This window comes from Leptonychotes weddellii, chromosome 2, assembly GCF_054177405.1.
Source record: "Leptonychotes weddellii isolate Sample4059 chromosome 2, ASM5417740v2, whole genome shotgun sequence".
In the NCBI taxonomy this organism is placed as follows: Eukaryota; Metazoa; Chordata; class Mammalia; order Carnivora; family Phocidae; genus Leptonychotes; species Leptonychotes weddellii.
The window spans coordinates 42,064,982-42,091,661 of NC_138370.1; the positions used below are offsets into that span (position 1 = coordinate 42,064,982).

Genomic DNA, 26,680 nt, shown 5'->3' on the forward strand with positions numbered 1-26,680 from the left:
GGAGAGTGAAAATGGTGGCCTCCCAATCTCCGCCCTGGAGCCGAGAACTCAGGGTCCCGCTCCTCAGTGCGCCCCCAGAGAAAAGCCGTCAGTCACTCCTGTCTCCCCGGTCCCCGGCCTCACTCCGTGCTCACCAGGCCTGTGACCGCGCGTTTCTATCTCTGGCACACGACCCCGTGTGGAATCTCCACACCCAGCAGATCCCTGCGGTACGCTCCCGCGCCGCTCCTCCCAGGGGAGGAAGGGGAGTCTCCCCAGATCCGCCGCTTGTTGGGTCCCTGCTGGAGGAGCAGTGGCCCGACTGTGCCGCAGATCATGGTTTATGACAACCCCGAGCTGAGAGCCTGCGCCTGGGCTCCGTCTCTGCAGCCGGCTTCCCCACTCTGATACCTGGGAGCTCTGCCACACTCAGGCACCCCCGGTCTTTCTGTGACCCCGAGGGTCCTGAGACCACACTGTCCCGTGAGGGTTCCACCCCCCACTTAGCCACCGGAGTGATGTCCCTCAGCGGAGCCGACTTCTAAAAGTTCCGATTTTATGCTCCGTGGTTCTATCACTTGCCAGAAGTGACCGATGGAGGCCCCCTCCCCTGCCATCTATCCTCCTGAATATTGCCTCGGATTCACTTCTCCGCACGTCCTACCTTCCAGAAAGTTGTCGCTTTTCTGTTCAGAGTTGTTGCTCTTCTTTTCTTCGATCTGTTGAGTTCGTAGGTGTTCAGAATGGTTTGATCCCTATCCAGCTGAATTCCTGAGGACAGACAAAATCCAGATCTCCTACTCCTCCGCCATCTTGCTCCACCCCCTCCTGAGCCTTTTTTTTTTTTTCTCCCACCTAATAGACTTTGGAGACTTTAAAAAATATCTGTGCATTGAAAGTTTCCTTGTGCATGTTTATACCTTCAAAATATTCCATTGTATATATGTAGCATAATTTATTTAACCAGTCCTCTACTCAAGGGCATTTAGGTCCTTTCCAATCTTTTATTTTGAATAATGCTGCAATGAGTAACTTTGTATATATGTTATTTCTTAAGTATGGCCTAAAGGATACATTCCCAGAGGTTAAATTACTGGGTCAAAGGGGACACTTAGTTTTAATTTTGATCTATGTGCCCAAATTCCTTCCACAGGGGATTGTACCTAATTTATACTTCCACTGGGGAAGTATGAGAGTAGTTGTTTCTCCTGGGGGTTTATTACATGCTTCTTATATGTGGCTTTGAATTTTTCTTCAGTTGTTTTAACTTGGATGTTGTCCTCCTGGTTAGATGGTAAGTTTATTGAGAGCAAGGGCCAAGCGTTTACTGCTTTTGAATCATCTGCATTTATAAAATACTATCACACGGCAGCCTAGGAATACAATAAATTTGTTTGCAGTGTGATTTGGAAGGAGAATCCAGTTAGATCTTAACGATAAAAGATTTCCGCACTTGGTAAGAGTTCAGCTGAACTGACTTCTCCCCACCCCCAAAGTAATTATGAGGCTTGTTTCATGTAGTTATGGAATGAGTCCTGAGATGAGGTGCTTCTATCCTGGAACCCAGGGTCATTCTGCCAGAGTCAATCCGGTGGTGCCTCAGCATCAGCAAGTCTAACTGCGTGCCTGTCCTGTCATCTCTTTTCCTTCACATGTGCTGGTGCCTGCCCCACAGTAAGCAGGAGAACAAAGAGCTGCTTTTAAACTTCTTGTGTCTACTGCATATGTAAACATTACGTCACTGTAATCTAGCTCTCCTATATCCTAGTAGCAAAAATGTACTGATTGTTCCTTTGTTCTCTTGATGTCTACTCTGTTGGCTTCACCCATATGTATTGTCCCGTACTGGCACCCAGGGGTCTATAAACTTTTTGGCTTGCACATCCTCCAGAGGGATTCTGTAAAATTACATGCCCCCCTCACACGTTTATAGGCTCTATCTAAAATTTTAGGTTTAAATAGTTGTGAAGGATATGTTTTATAGTTTATTGTCAATATTGACTTTAAAAAACAGTTGCTGAGTATCCATGTACCTGCATACATGTGTGTGTTAAGCCATTATATACACACACACAAGATATTTATTGATCAGTCATACCAAGAAAATATCCTGTTTTTACTTTTTGCTTTTTTTTCTATTCCTATCTTAATGGGGAGGGTTTTCTTCTCTTTGTTTTGTTTACATACAATGATATCTGTCAACTTTAGGTGTACAGTTTGATGAATTTTGGTAATTGCATATAATTACATAATTTCACCACAAAGAATATTCGTGTTGAGGCTTTTGTGTGTGTGTGTGTGCATAATACATGTGTGTATTTACATACCGTGTGAAGCCTCAGCATAAATATAAATGTGCATATATGTATGCATGCATGTATATGTGTATGGGTATTTATTAAAATATACACACCTAAATGTAAAGTCTTAACATGAATATATGCAGATCTATCTATATAATATGTTGGGTAAATGTAAACACACATGTATGTATGGTACATTTGTTCTAGTGCACACACACACACTTATATATCCCTATTGAAGCTGTAAATTATATAAAAATATATTTATATTTTGTGTATATATAATGTATATAATACAATGTAAAATATAAATGTATTTATATGAACTATAGATGCTAAACTATAGAGCATTAACACAAATACATAGATAGGTCGATTGATCCAGATGTATGTGTATATATGTATGTGTATGACACACACACACTCAAAACTGTGACGTTATTCTTTTATATGTATACAGAAGAATCTAATAGTGTTTAATACCCACCATCATCCAATAAAACAATACAGGAACAAGCTCTCCTTTAAACATCAGAAATTATATGTCATTTCCTTTTTTTCTCTGAATTTGAATTTCCATTCCACTTCCTATATGGACTTTTCTCGTGTATATTTTTATGCTTGAAAATCTTTCAGTGGTCACCCTATTGTACTGCAATAAATATATATATATGTATTTATATATATATATGTTAATATTTTTATTTCCTGTGACTGTAGCTCCTATGACCATTGAATAACCTCTTCTGATGGAGTTATCATTATAATTATTAGCAATATACTTGGTCAAAACAACAATATACATTTCAAACCCGTAAATAATTACTAAATGTAAAGTTATATTTTAGTGGAAATATATCCTTTAATGCGAGAGATGGGCTGTTTACCACAACGAGGTTACGTATCTGGGCTTGGTTACTATTCACTGCTAGAGTGGGTCAGGGTTCAGTATCAATCGTGTTTCTCAGTGGAAATGCCGAGGAATCTTGTTCATATGAAAAGAAGATAGGAATGGAAAGAATTGTCTTATAGCACTCTCAGTTAATTCTTTGAGCTCTTCTGAGCCCCAAATCCTATATTGACCTATTGTCAAAAATCATTTTGAACGCTACGTTTGCAACTCTCTTAGGCCTCGTTCAGTTTTGTTGAACCCAAGGCATCGGAAACCCCCCGACTTGCACAAGTGCATGCTACTCAGTCCTTACAGCTGTTTGTTGCCTCGGCACCAACACTGGTGTTCCCAGTCTTTCTGTTTGGTGCCCAGAGAAGTGTGCCATGGTGAGATTGTCACAGGTGAGAGGTGTTCTCATCCTTCATAGAGTGGAAGAAAGCCTGTTGGGGAAAGGAAGAATCTGCTCCTGCCGCACAGGCAAAAGCTCAGGCAGGGAAATTGTTGAATTTAGGTTGCATGTTTGTGTTGGGTATATCACGTTGCGTACTGATTCCCTAAACTGCTGGCGTCTCATCCCGTGTCAAAGGTGTTTGCATCCCCCCACTTGAAGACCACTATTTGTCAAAACCCCTCATTTCTTCCACTTTACAGGGTCTCCTTTAAGCCTCCCCTCAGCGGAACATGTTTCAGATAGAGGCTATGGTTATCTCTTTTTTTCCGCAAAACTGCTGGTCCAGGCTGGTCACAGGACTGCATACAATCGATCTCTAGATTCTCTCTAAGCTTGAAAAGGCAGATGCCGGAATTTGGCTGCTCCAGTGGATAAGAATTATGAAGAGACTCTTGGGAAAAGAAGAAGAAAATAAATGAGAAAATCCCGTTGTCTCCTTATCCTTTCAAAATACAAGTGGGGCCTGACCTGGTGTTAGCTTAGTCTTCTATCTTAGCACTGCCAACAGAGTGAATGTGCTCACTTGTCCATTTAAGTGGATTCTCAAGGCTGATACACAGTGAAAAGTAAAATTACATTTTATAGCATCTGTGTACTTGTTTAAGCCATGGATATTTTCAGAAGGGTGAATTTGATGTTTAAAGTCATGATAGAGGGCGCCTGGGTGGCTCAGTCAGTTAAACGTCTGCCTTGGGCTCAGGTCATGATCCCAGGACCCTGGGATCAAGCCCTGCATTGGGCTCCCTGCTCAGTGGGAAGTCTGCTTTTCCCTCTCTCTCTGCTGCTCCCCCTGCTTGTGCTTTCTCTCGCTCTCTCAAATAATAAATAAAAAAATAAAGTCATGATAGATATACACCTAAAACTAATACAATGTTATCAATTATATCTCAATAAAAATAATAAAATAAAATTATAATAGATGTTCTGTTGAGTGATGGAAAAACAGTTACCTCACCACAAAGCTAAAAAACAGTTTGGTGAAATTGGGTAGAAATATAGTTGCTGGGGGGGAAAAGAAGAAAAAGTCAATTCCATAACTCTGTTATGAATTTATGAATATGGGCTCTTTTATTTTTTTATTTTTATTTTTTATTTTTTTTTAAAGATTTTATTTATTTATTTGAGAGAGAGAATGAGATAGAGAGAGAGAGCATGAGACGGTGGAGGGTCAGAGGGAGAAGCAGACTCCCTGCTGAGCAGGGAGCCCGATGCGGGACTCGATCCTGGGACTCCAGGATCATGACCTGAGCCGAAGGCAGTCGCTTAACCAACTGAGCCACCCAGGCGCCCCTGAATATGGGCTCTTTTAGAGATGCTTGCAAAAGAGGCAGAAGCAGAATAAGTAAGCTTATGGGGCTTTAATACTAAAATATGAGTGTTTATTTTATAGAAAGAGCTGTTCACTTCAGATAGTCAACATCTCTATCTGTGACAGAGTGACCACTAATAAAAATGCACTTGACAAATAACTGATTCGAGAATGAAGAGAGAGAAGTGAAATGGGATTTGGCTGAGTGTCTTAGTCTGTTTGGGCTTCTATAAGAGAACACGATAGATGGGGTGGCTTTTATAGGCTTATATGCCCATAAAAAAAAAAAAAAACAGGCATTTATTCCTCAGAGTTCTGGAGGCTGGGAAGTCTGAGATCAAAGCAACGGCAGATTCACTGTCTGGTGAGAGTCTGCTTCCCCATGGATGCTGTAACCTCACTGCAGAAGGGGGCCAGGGATCTTTCTCGAATGTTTTTGTAAGGGCCCTAATCCCACTCATGGAGGGCTCCACCCTGTCAAAGGTCCCACCTCCTAATACCAACCCACTGGGGATGAGGTTTCAACACTTGAATCTGAGGGAACACAAACATTCAGTCGATAGCGGTCTGCTTAGGTGGCTTCAACAACAGAAATTTATTTTCTCACAATTCCGGAGGCTGGAAGTCTGAGACCAAGATGCCAGCATAGTCAGGTTCTGGCAAGAGTTCTCTTCTGGGCTTGCAGGCACCCCCTTCTCCTTGTGGGTTTACATGGCCATTCCTCAGTGTGTGTATATGTGGAGAGAGAGATTGAGATCTTTCTTCCTCTTCCTATAAGGCCATCAGTCCTATCAGATGAGGATCCCACTTTTTTAATTAAGATTTTATTTATTTATTTATTTATTTATTTATTTATTTATTTATTTATTTGAGAGAGAGAGAGAGGCAGAAGGAGAGGGAGAGGGAGAATCTCAAGTGGATTCTACACTGAGCACAGAGCCGGACGTGGGGCTCGATCCCAGGACCCATGAGATACTGTTCCATTGTTTCAACATATGAATTTCGTGGTGAGTGGGGGCAGGTGGTGGCAGCAAAATTCAGTCCATAACACCAGGAGTCAGAATATGAGGGTTCTAACCAAGACTCTGCCACTAAGTGGCTATGGTCCTGGTGGGCATGTCACTTGATTGTTTTTCTGGGTTTTAGGGCAAACGTTTTGGTTATGGGGAATGGTGATCCATTCCCTGGTAATACCAGACCCTGAATTGAGGAACAAGTTGCATTTTGTTCACTGTATGTTTACTTTGGCAAAAGAGAGGGCTAATACATTCAAAACTATTTTAAAAATTATGAACACTGAAAGAGAATCAGGAATTTTTAAGGCATTAGCAAGAAAAGTTCAATTTTCCAGAGAGCCCTCTGATAATTAGGATTTTATAGTATGCCAGCACCAAAAGTATGACAAAAATGGGGGAGAATCTGTGTAGGGTTAGAGTGATTAAAGAAAGGAATAAGGCCAAAGTCCCAAGTTTGAGTTTGGTGACTAATCTCTCGGCAAGCACCAAGGTGGAAAGAGAGCAAATGATCCACAGAAGAATACTTAGCATCTCATTCCTAAAATCGCCTGCTGTGATTTCATTCTGAAACCCATGTCACTCTCTCTCCTGGATTTGTTTCGTTTTGTGTGAGCAAACACCTGAAGTAATTTTTTCAGATAGGATGAGTGTTGTAAACTGTCTGAGTGTTTATAGATCTGAATATATTTTGAATGATTGTTTAACCACAGAATTCAGAGCTCCAAGTATTCTTTCTCTTAGGAGTTTGAAGATACTGTTCCATTGTCATCTAGCAACCCATATTGTTGATGAAATTTGGTGCTAGTTTAATTCTCTTTCCTCTTTGTATATGTTTTTTTTTCCCTTTCATTGGAAAATTTCAAAATTTCTTTTTTTTTTTAAGATTTTATTTATTTATTTGACAGAGAGTGAGAGAAAGCACAAGCAGGGGGAGCAGCAGAGGGAGAGGGAGAAGCAGGGTTCCCACTGAGCAGGGAGCCCGATGAGGGACTTGATTCCAGGACCCTGGGATCGTGACCTGAGATGAAGGCAGATGCTTAACCGACTGAGCCACCCAGGTGCCCCTCAAAATTTCTTGAAGTTTGAACTTTCCCAAAAAGGTCACTAATTAGGTGTTTGTTCATTCACTCAGCACAGCACTCAGTGGACCCATTTAATCTGAAGACTTGGGTCTGTCTTCAGCTCAGAGACATTTTCTCTAATATCTTTGATGACCTCCTTCCCTTCCTTATTTCTTTTTCTCCATTTTCAATTCCTATTGAAGGAATATTGGGCTACCTGAATCTATCATCCATGAGCCTTATCTTTGCTGTCTTATTTCCATAATTTGGTCTATTTGCTCTTTAATCTGAAAGTTTTCCTTTACGTCCAGATCACAAATTGAGTCCTTGCCTGTGTACATTCTAATAAATTAAATCCTTCTATTGGATTTCCTCCCCCCCCATAATTATACTTTAATTACCAAGCACTCTTTTTTGTTCTTTTTTAGATCTGTTTTCCATGTATAGCTGGAAGGCAGAAGCTAAATTTGTTTAGGCAGCGAACACTGGAGGTCCTAACTTCCCCAGTGGCTAGAATGCTGCTTGTTAACAAATTACCCTAATAGTTGTCTGTGGGGCACTTCTGTACTTTCGGTTGCCACCCAGTTTAAAGCTTCTGTGGTACTTCTTTTCAAGACCTATGTTCCCCCGAAATGTTTCACCTGTGGGGCCTTAGCTCGCTCTTTGTCAACCGCATTCTAATGCTCTCTGTGCCCTCTAGGAGTTCGTAGGCTTTCTGGTCCTCTGATGGCTACCTTTCTTATTTTTGTACTTCTGTTATTACTTCATTCTTTCTCAAAATATCTTTCCAGCAAAATATCTTTCAGTGGGATTTTGGATGGGAGAGGGATCTTGTACCCAATTCCTGGTTTAAACTGGAAGGCTTCTTTCTTCCTTAAAATTATAGCCTGGTCCTCTCCTCCCCTCCTTCCCACTCTTTGGCTTATCTTCTTAGCTTGCAGGAAGGCTCCCACAGTCAAGCATTCTGGACAATTCTCTAGGCAGGCTGGATTGGGAGGTTTGTAATAGTAGGTTTGTTGAGTCATCACCAGGCACTCTGTGACTGCAAGGATGAGAGAATATGATTGCACTCAGAGCTCCTCCAGTGTTTACCTATGCCCTATCGAAGGAAAATTGTATCAGACAAATTAAATAGGCAAGGAAGACTTTATTCAAGACTAATGCATTAGGGGTCAAGATTTGGGATAGGGGTGAGAGATGGAATTCAACTTTGAATACACAGGAGTAGTGGGCGGGGGCGTTTATAGCCAACAGGCAGGATGAGAGGCATCAATGGATGGAAAATTACTAAGAGGAAATTGGGTAGCTACCAAGGGTTGGGGGATTCTTTCTAAACCGGTTTAGCAGGATTGTGTGAAACTGGTCATAAGCAGGCTGAGGATCTGACTGGGACACAGCCTGGTCAAGAAGAGAGGTCAGAAGAGCTGGACCAAAGTTTGGTCAAAAAAGGGATCCTTGTCAGCCCCTTCCTCATTCTGTGTACAGGTACTGAGAATATTTCTGTTCAGTACTGGGATTCTTGGCCTTCTGACCAAGTGGCTATCACCCTAATTGGATGAACAGCCCAGACGTAATGTGATACCTCATTCTTATTTATTTATGTATATTTGATTGGTGACATTTCCTTAACGATTAGTCATTCCTTTGGAAGGCAGAAATGAATTGTGGTTAAGAGAACATGCTTTGGGGGGCCCCTGGGTGGCTCAGTCTGTTAACCAGCTGCCTTCAGCTTAGGTCATGATCCCAGGGTCCTGGGTTTAAGCCCCACGTCTGGCTCTCTGCTCAGCAGGGAGTCTGCTTCTCCCTCTGCCCCTCCTTCCACTCGTGCTCACACACACTCTCTCTCTCACTCTCTCTCCCTCCCTCTCTCAAATAAATAAAATCATTTTAAAAAAAGAGAAAATGCTTTGGAATTGGAAGCACTTGGGGGTCAGATCTTTGCTACTTATTAGCTGTATGAATTTGGGCAGGTCACTTAAAAACACCGTCTTCTTAGAGTTAACTATTAATGTAATTATCACTGCTCATTAAGTGGAAGCTACCATTAATATTAGTTTTTTTTTTTTTTAAGAGAGGAAGGGGGAGAGGGATAGAGGGAGAGGAAGAGAGAGAATCTTAGGCAGGCTCCACATCTCGTGTGGAGCCCAGTGAGGGGCTCGATCTCACCACCAGACACCCAGGTGCCCCTAATGTTAGTATTATTTTGACCCAAACTCACATCATCTGGATCTCCTCAGGTTAGCCCCAGCAGTATTTCCCATATCATGACTAATATACAAATTTCCCTAGGCCTGGCAGATTGGTGAATATCTACTAGATACCAGTGACCTATCGAGTAGCCCTGTTTGTTCTAGTAGAAGCAGAAATGCTGAGGCCCTCAATGGAAGCTATCTTAATCTGGATGGTATTCTAGGGTTCCTTCAGCTTGCATGGCTCTAGCTATAAGGAAAGCATCCTAACTTTATTCCAGTAGGTTTGCACATCAAGGCCATTGGAACACTCTTGTTTATGGCATAATTACCGAAGTGGGTACCTATGTTAGTACTCAGAGTGGAGTGTTAATGTTATACAGCTTATCTGCTCTTTCATGCTTATCAAATGCTTCTCTTCAAGTTACCATCTCCTGCAAAATGCTGGTACTCTTTTTAATGAATTGATATGTCCTCCATGGCTTCTTTGCTTTCAAAAGTACAACAGAAGCTTCCAGAAGTTTGAGAAGGAGTGTGTGTGTGTGTGTATGTGTGTGCGTGCATGTGCACATACACACAGAAATGGAACAGGATCCTTGCAAATGATGACAACTGCAAATATTATTTCTGCCTTTGATATCACTTCTAACTACTCTCTGATAATAACAAAGGAAACTCAAAACCTCCCAGGTTATTACAGTGGGTATCTTAAATGAGCACATGTTCCCCTTTCAGCAAGTCCCAACCTTGATGTCACTTCTAGGGCTGACAGCATGACAGGGCTGAGATCACCACTGAGTCACTGAATCAGAATCACCTCTACTGAAATGTCAAATCACAGACATCCTTTAATAAAGGAACTTCAGTAGAGGTTGCTAGGAATGGTGCTGATTTTTAGTGAAGTAGAAATTAAAGCGGAAAACAGGTGATTTAGAAAGAAATTTTTGTCCAGTGCTGTATTAGGATTCTTCAGAGAAACAGAATCAACAGGAAGTGTGTGTGTGTGTGTGTGTAATCTCTTATAGATATAAATAGATTTATTATAAGGCACTGGCTCATGCAATAATGGAGACTGAGAAGTCCTAAGATCTTCAGGCAGCGAGCCAGAGACCCAGGAGAGCTGCTGGTGTAAGTTCTAGTCCAAAAGCCATGAGGCTTGAGACCCAAAAAGAGCCAGTGTTTCAGTTTGATGGCAGGAAAAAGACCCATGTCCCAGCTCAAAGCAGTCAGGAAGGAAGAGTTCCCTGTTACTCACCCTTTTTGTTCCATTCAGGCCTTCAGCTGAGGCTCACCCACATTGGGGAGGGCAGGCTGCTTGACTCTGTCTACTGAGTCAAACGTTAAGTTCCTCCAAAAAGACCCTCACAGACACACCCAGAATCATGTTCAAACATCTGAGCCCTGCTCCCCTCCTGGCCCAGTCAAGGTGACACATAAAATTAACCATCACAAATGCCTCCTCCTCTGTATTATGTTGACATTTTGGATAGTCCTTTCAACTTTTGGAAACATAAAGGAGTGAATAGTGTGACAGCAAATCCTTAATTCTTGTCCTCAGAGCCTCATGGCGCCTGCCTTAAATGTTTATTGGACCCTTTACTTAAACGCACTGGATGTTAACACATCAGTCATTAATGAGGTTTTTTTCCTGCCATCAGACTCAAACTGAATGATATCAGCAATTTGATATTGCGATAGTCTTTCAAAATACATATGATCATTTTTCCTTGCAGATCTAAAGACTGCATCTATTACCAAGGGCACAATAAGATTACCTCAAAACTGATTTAGGTGTCACCCCATGTACCTCCCTAAGCTTATCCCTCCTGTGTAGCATTGAGTACACTGTTAACATTATTGGCTTACTTGTTAGCTTCCTTATTGGATGATAAATTCTTAGAGGGCAGAGAGTTTTTGTCTTGCTCATTGTATCCACAATGCTCCTTCCATGATATATGTTCAGTGGATTTTTGTTGGTGAATCAATCAACATAAGGAGAATTTTTTTTTTTTAAACACCCTTGATGTCAGAGCCTGAGCTTGGTGCTGACTATACAAAGGCAAATCAGGCAGGCTTCTGGCCATCAAGGTGATCTAGTCTTATTGAGGAGATAGACATTAGTAAGTACTCTATAGTGTAAGGAAGACTTCACAGAGGATTTGATCTTGGAGTGAAGTTTTAGGGGTTGACTAGAAGTTTGCCAGGAAGACCAGCTGAGGTGGGAACGCTTATAGAAGGAAGGGCATATCAGACTCAGGTACCAACCAGCAGGTGCCAAGACACAAACTTGTGAATTGGCATGGGCCATTCCAAGAACAGGGGGGTAATTTGCTATTTCTGAAATACTGGTGTGTTGATGAAGGGGAGAATGGATGGGAAATACACTTGGAGGCGAAGCCAGGTTAAGGGACTTAGAAGTTATCAGGTCAACAATCGGGATTCACGAAGGGGATTTAAGTGAGGAGGTGATGGGTGGCAGCATGAAGGACAGATGGACTGATTAGGGAAGATGGGCATTGAGAGGGCACACGCTGGGGAAGTGGTGGACGTGGACCTGTTTGTGCTTGCAGACTGGCCAGGGGTGGGTGAGAGGAAGCAGGATGCCGAGGAGTTCAAGGTGACTACGTGGGTGGCAGTGCTATCCTACAACCCAGTGTGTTAAAATAGATGCCACGTGGGTGTAGGAGGAGATACTGGGTTTGTTTTAGACAGACCAAGTTTAGAAAACTGTGCAGCATTTTGGTAGAAAGGTCCAGAAGGGGACTGGACATGCTGGGGGCTCAGAGACCAGGCCAGGGATGGAGTAATTCTCAAATTTATGCACACCTGTGTTCAAACAGCTAAATCAATCTTTGGGTGGCTGAGATCACTTAGAGAAAGAGGATAGCTCAAGAAAAGAAGAGGCCAGGACAGAGCCTTGGAGCATCAAAATTTAAAGGGACAGTGGGAGGCGTCCCAAAATGGTGAGGAAGCAGAGGCATGGCAGACAGGCAGCGAGCGCTTCTCAAACTCGGGTGTGCCTCAGAATTACCTGGAGATTGGGTGCCTGGGTGGCTCAGTCGTTAAGCGTCTGCCTTCAGCTCAGGTCATGATCCCAGGGTCCTGGGATCGAGTCCCATATCGGGCTCCCTGCTCGGCAGGAAGCCTGCTTCTCCCTCTCCCACTCCCCCTGCCTGTGTCCCCTCTCTCGCTGTGTCTCTCTCTGTTGAATAAATAAATAAAATCTTTTTTAAAAAATAAAATTCCTGGGCGCCTGGGTGGCTCAGTTGGTTAAGCGACTGCCTTCGGCTCAGGTCATGATCCCAGGGTCCTGGGATCGAGTCCCACATCGGGCTCCCGGCTCAGCAGGAAGCCTGCTTCTCCCTCTCCCACTCCCCCTGCTTGTGTTCCTGCTCTTGCTATCTCTCTCTCTGTCAAATAAATAAATAAAATCTTAAAAAAAAAAAAATAACCTGGAGAGCATGTTAAAGCACAAGCTCTTGGACCCCCACCTACGGAGATCCTGATTCAGTAGGTCTGGCGTTGGCCTGAGGATTGCATCTTGAATGTACGCCCATGCGCTGCCAATGCTGCTGGCCACGAGCCACACTTTGGGGGGCACGAGGATACTCAACGAGGAGGCAAGAGAGTGGTCACTGGAGGGTAGTTTGAGGCTTCTGGGGATGTAAGAACCTTGGGCACGTTTACAGGTTGAGATGAAGGAGACAGGGAGGAGTTGGGCATCCTGGAGGGAAAGGCAGTGAATCGTGGATGAGATTAAGGGAGTGGACTCAAAAGACGATGGAGGTACCAGTTATGGTCCCAGTAAGCATATCAAAGGGCTGTGGTGTCCACTTTAAAAAACAAAGTCCCTTTTAAGTAAGCTGACTTTCTTGTGGTTTCTCCTTCCTCTGTTTTGTTTTTATCACCTACCTCCTCGAGCTGCTGTTCACTTTTACCTTTCTGGCTCTCCCACTGCGCCTAGGAGCCTTTGTCTCTGACACAATCCTCCCTGTGCTGTCACTTCCATGTACAGATACATAAAGAGATGACTTGCTACAGATGAATGATCAGTAATGAATAGACTTTCAGCAACACAAGGCATTTCAAGGATAAAGAAAAATTTCAAAAACTGTTTGATCATTATTGCTAAAATTGTGTTTCTACCACCTTCTTGCTAGAATTGCCATCAAGAGCTGCTTGACAGCTCTCCTGGGACCTCACTCCCTGGTACTGCAATCATAGTGAAGCATAGAGATGCAGCTCTCTCTCTTCTACTAACGAAAGCCTGCTTCCTTGTAGCCTCAGAGCCCTTGGACAAACTAGAAAAGCTTCAAAAATCACTTTGTATGATGAAAAAACACAACCCCCACCACGATGATAGCTGTGAGCAGTCATATGCCTGTGTGTGCGTCACATTGTCTGAGTTCCAGACAACAAAAATTTATTGAGGGCTTCTCATGGAACAAGCCACCACTGAGATTCAAAGATTAGTAAAATATTGTGGGGATTCTGAGAGGGCCCTTCATGCCCCTTTTTTTTCTAAGTGCTGGACCAAAACGATTCAGTTAGAAGAAACAGACTGGGACTGAAATATCATCTTTCTTGCTTGCTAAAGCTGGTCTGGACAATGTGGCTTGCACCTGAGGCCAAAACTGGCTTCTCATTTCTTCCTCCAGGAATTGGACTTTCCCTCTGGACATAGGCAAGGTCACTGGAAACGGCTTTACCTGCCACTGCATGAGGAGAGAAGAACACATGGCCTGTGGGGCAGACATCTCTGAAAGAGGAACTCGAAAGGAGTTTGGGTAGTGCGTGTATAATGACCCTGTACACAGTCTCATCCATCATAGAAGTAATTTGTGTCTTTCCTTGAGGAGTAAGTAAGGGAGGTAGGCAGAGAGAAGGATAGAAGCTTTCTTCTCAGTACTATGGAGAAAGACATTTTCCTATATTCATGATCAAAGCAAGCAATGGGGAGATAGGAGGAGCATGGTTTCACCTACACTCTCCAATAGTTTGATCCTGTAACGCATGGGTTTTATAATTAGCCTGTGGCCAGCCAAGGATGGGGCTGCCCTCTTGTTACACAAGTGTTGGAAGTGATAAGACAGATACATTGGCGATTGTATTCCAGGAATCAGGGGCAATTTGGCCCCACTTTCATGGGACCCTCCCTCAAACATATGGCACCCTTGTGTATCTGCCCGGGACCAGAGGGCTGCCCAGCTTTGCCAGCAGAAGTCTCCATAGAGGGATTTACATTGTAAATAAACTCCAGCACTTTCCTATGCTCTGTTCTAGTTCTCATCTCAGGGATGTCCAGCATGTTTGGCCATGAGCCCAAACTGTAGTGTCAGAATACTCTACTAATACCATGTCAGCAAATAAAATGGCCCTGAATTAGAATACTTCTCCCATTATTAAATTCCAAAAGGCAATTTAAGTTCCTGCCCCGAGAAGCTCTCAATCTAATAGAATAAGACAAATGCTTAAATAAATAATTACAACCCAATCTGAGCATTTTCAAGTCAAAATTAAAACATTTATAACAGCTTAGAGGAGGCAGCATTAATTCTATCTGGGAGAGTGGGAAAAGATTTTACATACGTGATGGCTTTTTAAAAAACCATATTTTAAAAAAAGTTCAAACATGGAAAAGTTGCAAGAAAGGTAAACATTAACTCAGATTCACCAGTTGTTAACATTTTGCTATACCGTCTCTCTCAATACATGCGTTTTAGTTGTTATTATGAATTTTGCTGAAACAAATTAAAGTTGCAGACATTACTATCATTTGCCCCTAAATTCCTCAGGATATATCTCTTAAGAACAAGAACATTCTCTTACATGCTCATACAGTGCAATTTTTAAATTCAGGAAACTTAATATTACTATAATGCTATTCTATAATGAGTCCATTTTCAAGTTTCACCCCTGTTTCTATAATGTGTTTTATAGCAGTTTTTTTCCAATTTAACATCCAGCCCAGGGTTACACATTGCATTTAGTTATCATGTTTCTTTAGTCTCCTTTGATCTCCCAACATTTCCTCAGCCCACCTCCCACCTCCCTCCTTCCCTCTCAGCTTCCTCTCTTTTTTCACAACATAGACATTTTTAGAATCTAGGCCAGTTGTTTGGTGAAATGTTCCTCAACTTGGGTTTGTTTGATTGTTATGGCATGGTTAGATTGTTTCATGATTTCTTCTTTTTCTCTTTTGAAATAATTTCAAACTTACATAAAAGCCAGAATTTATAGAGTTTTGCCACCTTTTTTGTAAGTTCCAAATGATTCTTACCCAGATTCACCAATTTTTAACATTGTGCTACATCCACACTTACCATTCTTTCTTCCTCTCTCCTTCTCCCTTTATGTGTGTTTGGTGTGTGTGTGTGTGTGTGTTGTGTGTACAGAATAGTTATTTTGGTTTTTTTTTTTAAGTAAGCTCTACACCCAACATGGGGCTAACTCACATTCCCGAGATCAATAGTCGCATGCTCCACTGACTGAGCCAGCCACCCACCCCTAGAATAGTTGTATTTGTTTTTTTAAAATTCTGAACCAGTAAAGAATAGGTGTCACCCTTTTAATGACAGCTTAAATTTTTTTAAATAAAAAATTTATATATTTAAGGTATATAACATGATTTTATATGTATATTCATAGTGAAAGGATTATTGCAGTCAGGCTAATTAACAAATCCACTTCTTCACCCAAAAAGAGTTACCCATTTTTTTTCTTTTTTGTGGTGAGAGCACCTCAAATCTAACCTGTTAGCAAATTTCCAGTATTCAATACAGTATTATTAACTATAGTCATTATGCTGTACATTAGATCTGTACACTTGTTCATCCTATATAACTGCAACTTTGTACCCTTTGACCAACATCTCTCCACTTCCCCCACCTCCCAAACCCCTGGCAACCACCATTCTACTCTCTGCTTCTATGTATTCGACTTATTTAGATTCTACATATAAGTAAGGTCATGCAGTCTTTTTCTTTCTGCATCTAGCTTATTTCATTCAGCTTAATGTCCTTCAGGTTCATCCGAGTTGTCACTAATGGCAGGATTTCTTTCTTTTTTAAGGCTGAATAATATTTTATTGTGTATGCACATAAACACATACATAATACAATTGTAGCATATATGTATATCACTACTTTTTTTTTTTTAAGATTTTATTTATTTATTTGACAGAGAGTGAGAGCAGGAACACAAGCGGGAGGAGTGGGAGAGGGAGAAGCAGGCTTCCCGCTGAGCAGGGAGCCGGATGTGGGACTCGATCCCAGGACCCTGGGATCATGACCTGAGCCGAAGGCAGACGCTCAACGACTAAGCCACCCGGGCGCCCTGTATATCACTACTTTTTAATGCATTTGTCCATCGATGGATAATTAAGTTTTTTTCCCTATCTTGGCTATTGTGAATAATGCTGCAGGGAACATGGAAGTGCATGTATCTCTTAGAGGTACTGATTTCACTTCTTTTGGATGTATACTCAGACTAGGGATTGCTGGATCATATGGTAGTTCTGTTTTTTTTTTAAATTAAATTAAATTAAATTTCTTTAAAGTAGGCTCCACACCCAGCATGGAGCCCAACACAGGGCTTGAACTCAGAACCCTGAGATCAAGACCTGAGTTGAGATCAAGAGTTAGACGCTTAACCGACTGAACCACTCAGGCTCCCCAGTAGTTTTGTTTTTAAGGAATAGTTCTTTGGGGGGGGGTGTGGTGACCTCCATAGTGTTTTCCAAAATGGCTGTACCAAAATTATATTCCCACCAACAGTGTACAGAGGTTCTCTTTTCTCTTCATCCTCACCAACACTTGTCATCTCTTATTTTTTTGATAATAGTCATCCTAACAAGTATGAGATGATATCTCATTATGGTTTTGATATGCATTTCCCTGATGATTTGTGATGCCGAGCACCTTTTTTGTACTTGTTGACCATTTGTGTATCATCTTTGGAAAAATGTCTATTCAAGATTTTTTCCATTTTTTAATAGGGTTGTTTAGTGTTTTTTCCCACTGAGTTGTAGGAGTTCTTTATATATTTTAGATATTAACTCTTATCAGATATATGGTTTGCAACTATTTTCTCCTAATCTGGAGATTGCCTTTTCATTTTATTGATTGTTTTCTTTGCTGTGTAAAAACTTTTTAGCTTTTTTATTTCTGTTTTTGGTGGCTGAGCTTTTGTTGTCATATAACTGACAGCTTTGCAGGTAGGTCTTGAGGAGGATAAAGAAGCTTGCCAGTTGGACAAAAGAACTTGGGCGTGGGAAGGGAATTATAGCCAAAGGGATCTGCATGTGCAGAGATGTAAGCCAATATGTACATGAAACAGTTGGCGAACAGCCAATATTTTAGAGTAACTGGTCTGGAGGAGAAGGGACCAGAAAGCCAGTTGGAACTTATCATGTTAAGGAATTTGGACTTTGTTCCATAGGAAAAAAGAAAATGTTGAAGATTTTTAAGCAAAGAGATAATAGTATCACATTTATTTTTTTAGAAAGATGAACTCTAGGGCAATTTGGAGGAGAAAAGGGCAAGAGAGACCAAATAGGCAGATAATGCACTGCAGCAGGTGGTGAAGAGACCTGAAGGAAGGGGTGTAGGGGAACGTTTGCTGAATTCCTACTATGCGCTGGCCATTTTGCTATCACAAAAACCTGAGGTCAGAGAGGTTGAGTAATTTGGCCAAGAACCATTGTAGTTAATATTGAGACCCAGGCCCATGTGACTCTAAGGCCCACTCAGAACTACAGTGAGGTCATGAGGAATGGAGACAGGAATGATCACAGCTGGTGTTAATTATGAAAATGACTACTAGGGAAGGGAAAGAACTGGGGAAGTCAGAGAAAATGATGGTTGTGTTAACAGTACCTATAAACGTGGTTTAGATGGGTGGGTTTATGAAACACCTAGGGTGAGATACCTAGTGGGCATTTTGGCTCAAGAGCTCAAAAGAAGGGTCTGGGCTCACGGTAGAGATTTGGCTGCTAAAGTCATGAATCCATGCACCCAGTGAGTGCTGAATGAGAACAGAAGATGGCGAAGGGCAGAATTCTTGGCACACCTGCATTTAAAGGTGGTGGGGAAAGAAGAGTCAGTGGGAAAAAAGAGAAAGGGTGGTGAGAGAGTGATGTTATGAGAAGCCAGGATTGGACCATTTCAAGAAGCTGGGTGACGAGGACTACCAAGTGCTGCAGAAGAATTGCAAAGGGAGGCCTGAAAAGATTCATTGGCATTTACTCAATGAGGAGGTCTCTGGTTACCATAATGAAAGCAATTTTAGTAGTTTGGCAGAAGCCAGCCTTCTGGATATTACAGAATGAACGGTGGTAGAGGAGTGGACATAGAGTAGAGATGACTCTTGAGAATTCTGGTAAATGAGGATGATGATAACAGTTAAGAGGGCTTACTATTTGCCCGGCACTGGGCTGACAATTTACACTCATTAACCAAGTTAATCCTTACCACACTCCTGTGGGGCATATTACTATTATTATCCCCATTTTCTGCTGAGGAAATTTTAGCCAAGAGAGTATATACAGGTTAAGTAATAAGCCCAAGGTTTATACTACTAATAGTAGATCAAGGATTCAAAATCTAAATCTTTTAGAGTTCAAATCTGGTGTTGCAAGATGGTGGTAGTTTGGGCTTGAGCCTGGGTATAAACAGTGGGGGAAATCCCGGTAGTGAGGAGAGTATTGACTATATGTATTAAAGAGAATAATTGATGGAGCAAGGTCACAGGATGGAAGGAGTGCCCAGTTTTGGACATCTCTTTTTTGTAAAAGACCAGAACAGATGAGAGAAGAACCCATGAATATGGACCCAGATGTCAGCTAAGGTAGATTTTTTTTTTTTTTTAGATTTAAGTAAAATTGGCTTACTTAAAAAAGTTCCCATTCCACATTGGGACTTCATTCGAAAGTTCAATGTCTACTCCAAGATTTTTGTTAATTCCAGGAAGTCCATCGTATGGTTTCTTTGGCTTTTGAGTTTCTGCTTCCACTCTTCATCCACTTCTTCATCTCACTTGTAATTCAGTTTCCATGTTCCTATTCCTTGGTTTCATGTTGAACCAGCTGTAGAACTCAGACCAGTCCCCTCTGCGTCTTTTTTCCTATATTTCCCCCAAATCACTCACATAAGGCATTTGTGCATGTATCAGATATTACTGAAGTCTTCAGGGATTTTATATCCTTAGCAACACAAAACAACGTGAAGTCCAATAATAGAAATTTCTATTTTAAACATGTTTTCAGCTCGCCCATCGCTGGAACTCTCTCCCTAAGCTTCAACCTCCCACGCCATCTCTCCTTACACTCCTCCCATTTCCTCTCCTCTTTGCCCTGTTCCAGTCTTCATATTCTTCTTCTTTTTTAAAATGCAGATCTGTTTATTGATCTCTTTGTTTCACAATTTTATTACAAGCCAAGCTTTCTTCTTCCATACTCCAAGTGTCATATCAAGGTAGTTTCTTCAGTAAGGCATTTTCTATCCCTGAGAGGAACCGTGGCATCAGCTGCTAAAACAATAATCTTTTCACCTCAGTACTTAAAGATGGTTTAAACGTGGGAGGAGAGAACTTAAAAGGGATTATGTCTGTTGCTTCTATTTTCTCAGCGAATATGAGATATGCTCTTCTGTTGAGGTAGGGATGGGTCTAGGAGAGGTCTGACAGTTAAGGTGAGGGTTTCTGTCAATAGAAATTTACTGGGTTTCTAAACTATGATAAAATACCATATTTACATAGAATGATTCCTTAAACTAAGTCTACAAAAGTGTAGAATTGATTCTCTTGCTGGAGATGGATGATTCAGTTTACTGAGTGCTCTGGTCAATATGAGAAAAGTAGAAAAAGCAATGGAGAAGGAAAAAGTCAGCATAAGTAAACTAAAGTCAGGATACTGGAGATCACAGTCCTTGCTAATCCTTTCTCTCCCCCAACACAGACATGAATACACACACGCTCAGCAGTTTCGGCACCACCCTGGGGCTAGATAGCTATTCATCTTGCAGCTGAAAAAGGATAAAGGAGTCGCATAGTTATTTGTTGTCCCATAACAAATGACCTCAAATGTAGTAATTTAAAACACAACTACTAATTATCTCTCAGTTTTTGCAGGTCAGTCATTTGGGAGCAACTTAGCTGGGTGGTTCTGGCTCAGGATCATTCATGGGCTGTGTCATCTGAAAGCCAGACTGGGGCTGGAGGATCTGCTTCCAATCCCATTCACATGGTTGCCGGCAGGAAGCTTCAGTTCCTCACCACATGGGCTTCTCTACAGTGTTGCTCATGACACGACCTCTAGCTGCTTTCAGAGCGAGTGATCGAAGAAAGAAAACCACCACAGTGAAAGCTGAAATGCCTTCTGTAACTTAATCTTAGGAGTGACATACCATCACTTCCGCAGTGTTTGGTTGGTCATAGATCATCTGTGGTACAGTATGGAAGGGGACTACATGAGGGTGTGAATACTAGGGGCAGAGATCACTGGGGACATTTTGGAGGCTGGTTACCACAGGAGTCTTTGCAAAAACATTTTGTGTGTCTCTGTGTGAGCTCATACCTTAAAATGTGTCGAACTACATCCCATATGAAGGGGGTGTAGTTTGACAGTTAGTTGACTTCTGGATTTAATAATACTAGGACTGGGTAAAATAACAAATAATTGGTGGTGGGGGGGCACTAAAATATGTCTCAGGATTTTGTCATGTAGGGAAGATTTTTAAAAAGCTGCCATTTGGGCGCCTGGGTGGCTCAGTTGGTTAAGCGACTGCCTTCAGCTCAGGTCATGATCCTGGAGTCCCAGGATTGAGTCCCACATCGAGCTCCCTGTCAACAGGGAGTCTGCTTCTCCCTCTGACCCTCCCCCCCTCTCATGTGCTCTCTCTCTCTCATTCTCTCTCTCAAATAAATAAAATCTTAAAATAAATAAATAAATAAAAAGCTGCCATTTACCATCACTTCTATTTTATAAAAAGGAATTTTGACATAAGAAAGGGGAAAGGACATAATCTCCAAATAAAGGACAATCTTTAAATTGAATAAATTTAGCTTTATTAAAAGCTCAATAACTTGCCTTTGCTTTTCTCATTTAACTGTGGACTGACAAAAATTTCATCCTATCTTGGTCCACAGACTGTCATTCAGGAACTACTGAGAACAGACATGGAATGTTCTAGTACCTTTAGTGATGAGTATGAGAATCATGTAGAAACACGCAACAATCCATTCAAAGTAAGTGCAAAAAGAAGAAGTTGAAATGGTTGATACATAAAGATAGCAATTTTATAAAATTATGCTTGTGAGTTGGAAGGGAGCAACAGAACTGGCAAATATTTATCAGTTTTTGTGTTTTTTTGCTGTTAATTTGTGTTCCTACCAATATTTAGATGATTATTATTTAAGATAATTAAAGATGAAATATAAACAAATTGACCACTATTGCAGCATATTTAAATGTACCTAAAAGTAATACAAATGCATGGTGATGTTTGAACTTTTAAAATATTTTCATATTTAGTATATTTTACATTCATTCATCCTTTTTCTAAATAATCACCTCTTCATTTTATAGGTATGCATTTCTTTATAACCCACACAATGTTATTATTTGTGTCCCTTATTACAGAAGATGAACTATGTGGGGGCACTGACTGGCTCAGTCAGCAGAGCACTCTTGATCTCAGGGTTGTGGGTTCAAGCCCCTGTTGGGTGTAGAGATTACTTAAAAATAAAATATATATAAAAAAGATGAAATATCTGACACTATCCATTAGAGGTGAACTTTGGATTGTTAGTTGTGGCCCTCAGAATTGATGGATTTGTAGAAATAAACCATTTTCATTTGGTTTCATTTTTGACCTATGGCATAGTGTTTGCAAGGCTGAAGGCATGGACTGAGGAAGGGATCAATGATTAGCTTGTTCTGGCATTGACTGGATCCCACTAGAATCATGCTCTTCTCATTTAGGTTGAGAATTAAACTTGAGCAATATTTAGGAAAATAGTGAAAAACTTTCTCTTCAATAAAATCTTACTGTAAGCATTCATGAGTTGGTTTAAAAACTACACATTTTTCTTCTTTTTTTTTTTTTTAAAGATTTTATTTATTTATTTGAGAGAGGGGGTGAGTGGGAGAGGGAGAAGCAGGCTTCCTGCGGAGCAGGGAGCCCAACGCGGGGCTCGATCCCAGAACCCTGGGATCATGACCTGAGCCAGAGGCAGACACTTAACATCTGAGCCACCCAGGCGCCCCTAAAACCTACACATTTTTCTCTTGATAATCTGGTAGAAACTACTGTTTTTAGTGGTTGTTTTTTTTTTTTTTAAATATACATGAACTCCATGTTATTACCAAGTTATATATATATTTTTAAAGTTTTAAAGTTTGTTTAGCATTATTACTTTTTTTTTAAAGATTTTATTTATTTATTTGAGAGAGAGAATGAGATAGAGCATGAAAGGGTCAGAGGGAGAAGCAGACTCCCCGCCGAGCAGGGAGCCCAATGCGGGACTCGATCCCGGGACTCCAGGATCATGACCTGAGCCGAAGGCAGTCGCTCAACCGACTGAGCCACCCAGGCGCCCTAGCATTATTACTTTTATAAATTATGCTTTCAGTTTTGATTTTATAACCAAATTGGTTAACTAAGAAATTGATGTTCTGTAAGTACTTCTATGACATTTTGCCAATTTTCAATTGGAGTGCTTTAGTTTACTTGAGGTATTTTTAAGTGAAAGTAGCGAGCATTTGATTTTTTGAATCTATGGGTAGCTTTTTTGGTATAAGGACAATCCTGAAGTCATAGAGCTGCATAAAGTGAGACATTGGAACTCAGCTCTCAATGCTCTCCCTAATTTTTCTTCTTTTTTTTCTGGTTACAACTCTCATGCTAAATTCTGCAGACACTCAGACATGCCATGTTGTGGCATGTTGTGTCTAACTGAGCACATTTTTGCTACTCACTGGCATAAGTTAGGGTAAATGTTAGGTGCCTGTATTTTTGCCATGGGGGAACATATGTACCATTATTTGGAACTTCCAGGAGCAAGCTTAGGACATTTTGATGACATTTTGTTATCTACCGACCATTAAACATGACTGCCCCTGCAAAGCTATGCTGACATGGTGGGGAGAGAATAAGAAGTCACAAAACAGACAGCACTTGAGGAAAAAGGGACCTTAGAGACAGATACATTATATTTTAGGGATGATAGCTAATTTTGAGAATGTTAACTGGTCATTACAGATTACGTGTCTTATGTAGATAACAGGTTTGAGCCAGGCCAAGCTTCCTAATGAATGTGAAACTAGTACAAAATTTCTTTTTCACAGCCACATACAAGGTAGTGAGTACTATGACATGAGGCAAGGAGTTAAATCCTTTTTTTAAAAAAAGATTTATTTATTTGAAAGAGAGAGAGAGCATAAACAGGGGGGAGAGGGAAAATCAGGCTCCCTGTGGAGCAGGGAAGCAGGGAGCCAGGACCCCGGGATCATGACCTGAACCAAAGGCAGGCGCTTAACTGACTGAGCCACCCAGGCGCCCCAACAAATCCTTTTTTTTGACAATAATGTGTGCTCTGTCTTAGAGGTTATGTTAACTGAGTGTTCTTAGTACAATTTATTTGCAAACCATCCAAACTATTCCAGGTTTTGCCAGATAAAAGACAGCCTCTTTTAAAGGATAACATCAAAGCCAGAACTTTCAGAGTGAGCCACTTAGCAGGCTGGTGAGTGCTATCCATGGAGCCTCAGAAGATGACCTTTCGTCTTTTTAGCATTGATGGACCAAAGAAAAGAGTAACCTTGGAACTCCAATCTAGAAATTGTCATGCATTGTTCTAATTATAAACCACAAAATTGCTCAATCATTTATATATAGAAAAGATCTTGAAGAGTGGCTGTCAGCACTCTCCTTTAAAATCAAAGCACTACAGATAGAACAAGTTCTTATCTGACTTAAACTCACTGATAATTCCTGAATCATACCTTTTGAAGGTTGCTGGGGGTCACCAGTGGCTTGCTGGTGATTGATCTGGAAGCCTTGCTGAGTGGATTGTGGGTCTGGCAGTCATCATCATGGAAAGTGACCACCGGCGTCTCTCTCCCTCTAAGACTTGAAGTTAACTTTTATCGATTTCTCTTTCCATAAGAGTAAACCTCCCTTCTCCTGGAGATTAACATTTTGGGAAAAATAGGTAATCAGTGGGGATCTTCTAAGGGAGTTCTCTACTGAAATCTATAAAATAAATTTCCTGGTATAACATCACAGTCTCATTAGTATAATCTGTCACACTACATGCATTTTCTCTCTAACATCTACGACTCAAAGTATAATTCCCTTGTGAAAGAGATAAATACCAACTTCTTAGGCAGCCAGTCTTTCAATCTTTGTACCATTTCTACGTTTGAACTCATTTAACAGAATCAGAGGCTTCCGTTAAATCCATTAATGTAACATACAATTCACATTGTCATTTTCAGCATTTCTCTTGCACTGCAGTGTAGTATAGTTAGATTTCAGGCTCCAGAGTCAGACTACTTGGGTCCAAATCCTGGCACCACCAGTGACCAACTGTGTGATTTGGAAGAGTTACATAACCTTTCTGGGCTTCAGTTTTCTCAGTTGTGAAATGGGAATCGTAACGGTACTTACTATGCAGCGTTGTTAGAAGAACTAAATGAGATAATACATTCCACAAACAGAAATGTATTCACACTAGCTTAAATAAGTAAGGTTTTCTTTTCTTTCTTTTCTTTTCTTAATAGTAAAGCTATTTACTTGAGCAATCCCACGGATACCCAGTGACAGCTGGGATATATGTGACCAGAACTGGAGAGTGAGCAGCCTCTGAGGCTTCTCCCTCCATCTCCCACAGGCTTGCTAGCTTCCCTCTGTATGTTGGCTCTATTTTCTGCAGACCAGCGTTCTTGGCCTATCACTTGCCTATATCCAGAAATTCTTTCCTCCAAATCCATACAATTTATTAGATGAAGCACTCTTATCACCTGACTTCTGCTCCCAAGTTTCCAGATAAGAAGAAGTCCAATCAGCTGGGGCTGGAAGGGATGAAGCCTTGCGATAAGAATGGTGGCTATTTCCAAAGGCTGAGAGTGGCTTGGGGTCTCTAAGGAGGTGGTGTAATGGTGGGGGCGGGGTGGTGATAATTGGCAATGCTAGGATATTCATAGTGACAATGTTCCAGGGTGCCTAAAGGCTCCTCGTTTTGAGCATGAATTACTTATTTGAAAAATCTTTTTATGGAAGATAATATACCTATAGAAAAGGACACTAACATAAGTGTACAACTTGATGAATTTTGATAAACTGATAACCAGTGTAATCAGCATGCAGCTCAAGAAACAGAGGGTGACCAGCACGCATGTAGCCCCTTTTGCTCCCCTCTGGTCACTGCTCCTTACAGGTAGATTAGTTTTGCCAGTTTTGATACTTTGTACAAATGGAATCATAGCCTATGTACTTTTTCATGTCTGGCTTCTTTTGCTTAACATTGTTTGTGAGATAAATAATACATTATATGTTAAAAAAAAAAAGGAGAAGATAGCAGGAGGGAAAGAATGAAGGGGGGGAAATCGGAGGGGGAGACGAACCATGAGAGACTATGGACTCTGAGAAACAAACTGAGGGTTCTAGAGGGGAGGGGGTGGTGGGATGGATTAGCCTGGTGATGGGTATTAAGGAGGGCACGTTCTGCATGGAGCACTGGGTGTTACACGCAAACAATGAATCATGGAACACTACATCTAAAACTAATGATGTAATGTATGGTGATTAATATAACATAATAATTAAAAAAAACAACACCTTTTGCACTAAAAAAAAACCACAAAAAAATAAACATGCGAATACCACACAACCTAGCAGTTGAACTCTGAATGTTTTTCCTAAAGAAAAAAAAAAACTGCACAAATCTTTTTTTTTTTTTAAGATTTTATTTATTTATTTGACAGAGACAGTGAGAGAGCGAGAGAGAGAGAGAGAGAGAGAGAGAGAACGTGCACAAGCAGGGGGAGTTGGAGAGGGAGAAGCAGGCTTCCCGCTTAGCAGGGAGCCCGATGTGGGGCTTGATCCCAGCACCCTGGGATCATGACCTGAGCCAAAGGCAGACACTTAACGACTGAGCCACCCAGGTGCCCCAAACTGTGCACGAATCTTAAAAACAAAACAAAACAAAACATTGTTTATGAGATTCATCAGTATTGTATATATTTGTAGGGCATTCTCCTTGCTGTAAAGTATTCATTTGGGTGAATACACTACTTTGTTGATCTAGTCTATCACTGATGGACGTGTAGGTTGTTTTCTGTTTCTATTCCTCATGGTGTTGTTGTGAATTTGTTTTGTTGACCATGCACACATTATTACTGATTACTTTTACCACCACAGGCTCATGCAGGGTGTGCTGAATTATTTTCCATCACATATAATTGAATCGAGGGTCTCTTA

General features: G+C 41.2%; 1 protein-coding gene and 1 long non-coding RNA gene across 7 annotated transcripts in view; one reads left to right on the forward strand and one right to left on the reverse strand.

Annotated features, from left to right (window-relative positions):
* Positions 1–26,680, forward strand: part of EXTL3 (exostosin like glycosyltransferase 3) — a 141,596-nt gene that overhangs the window by 25,125 nt on the left and 89,791 nt on the right. Inside the window, exon 2 of one of the 5 annotated variants that reach the window (XM_081810587.1) lies at positions 21,345–21,443. The exons of 3 other annotated variants lie outside the window; for them this stretch is intronic. The gene's annotated coding sequence lies outside the window, so the exon portion shown is untranslated. Of the gene's footprint in view, positions 1–21,145; positions 21,444–26,680 lie in introns of those variants that run through there. One more of the 5 variants, XM_031032640.2, reaches the window with a different exon arrangement.
* Positions 5,926–26,680, reverse strand: part of LOC115942435 (uncharacterized) — a 24,900-nt gene continuing 4,145 nt past the window's right edge. Inside the window, exons 3-4 of one of the 2 annotated variants that reach the window (XR_014142197.1) lie at positions 24,182–24,382; positions 5,926–8,110 (exon numbers count right to left, since the gene is read on the reverse strand). This is a non-coding gene — a long non-coding RNA (uncharacterized LOC115942435). Of the gene's footprint in view, positions 8,111–22,509; positions 24,383–26,680 lie in introns of those variants that run through there. The other variant, XR_004077038.2, reaches the window with a different exon arrangement.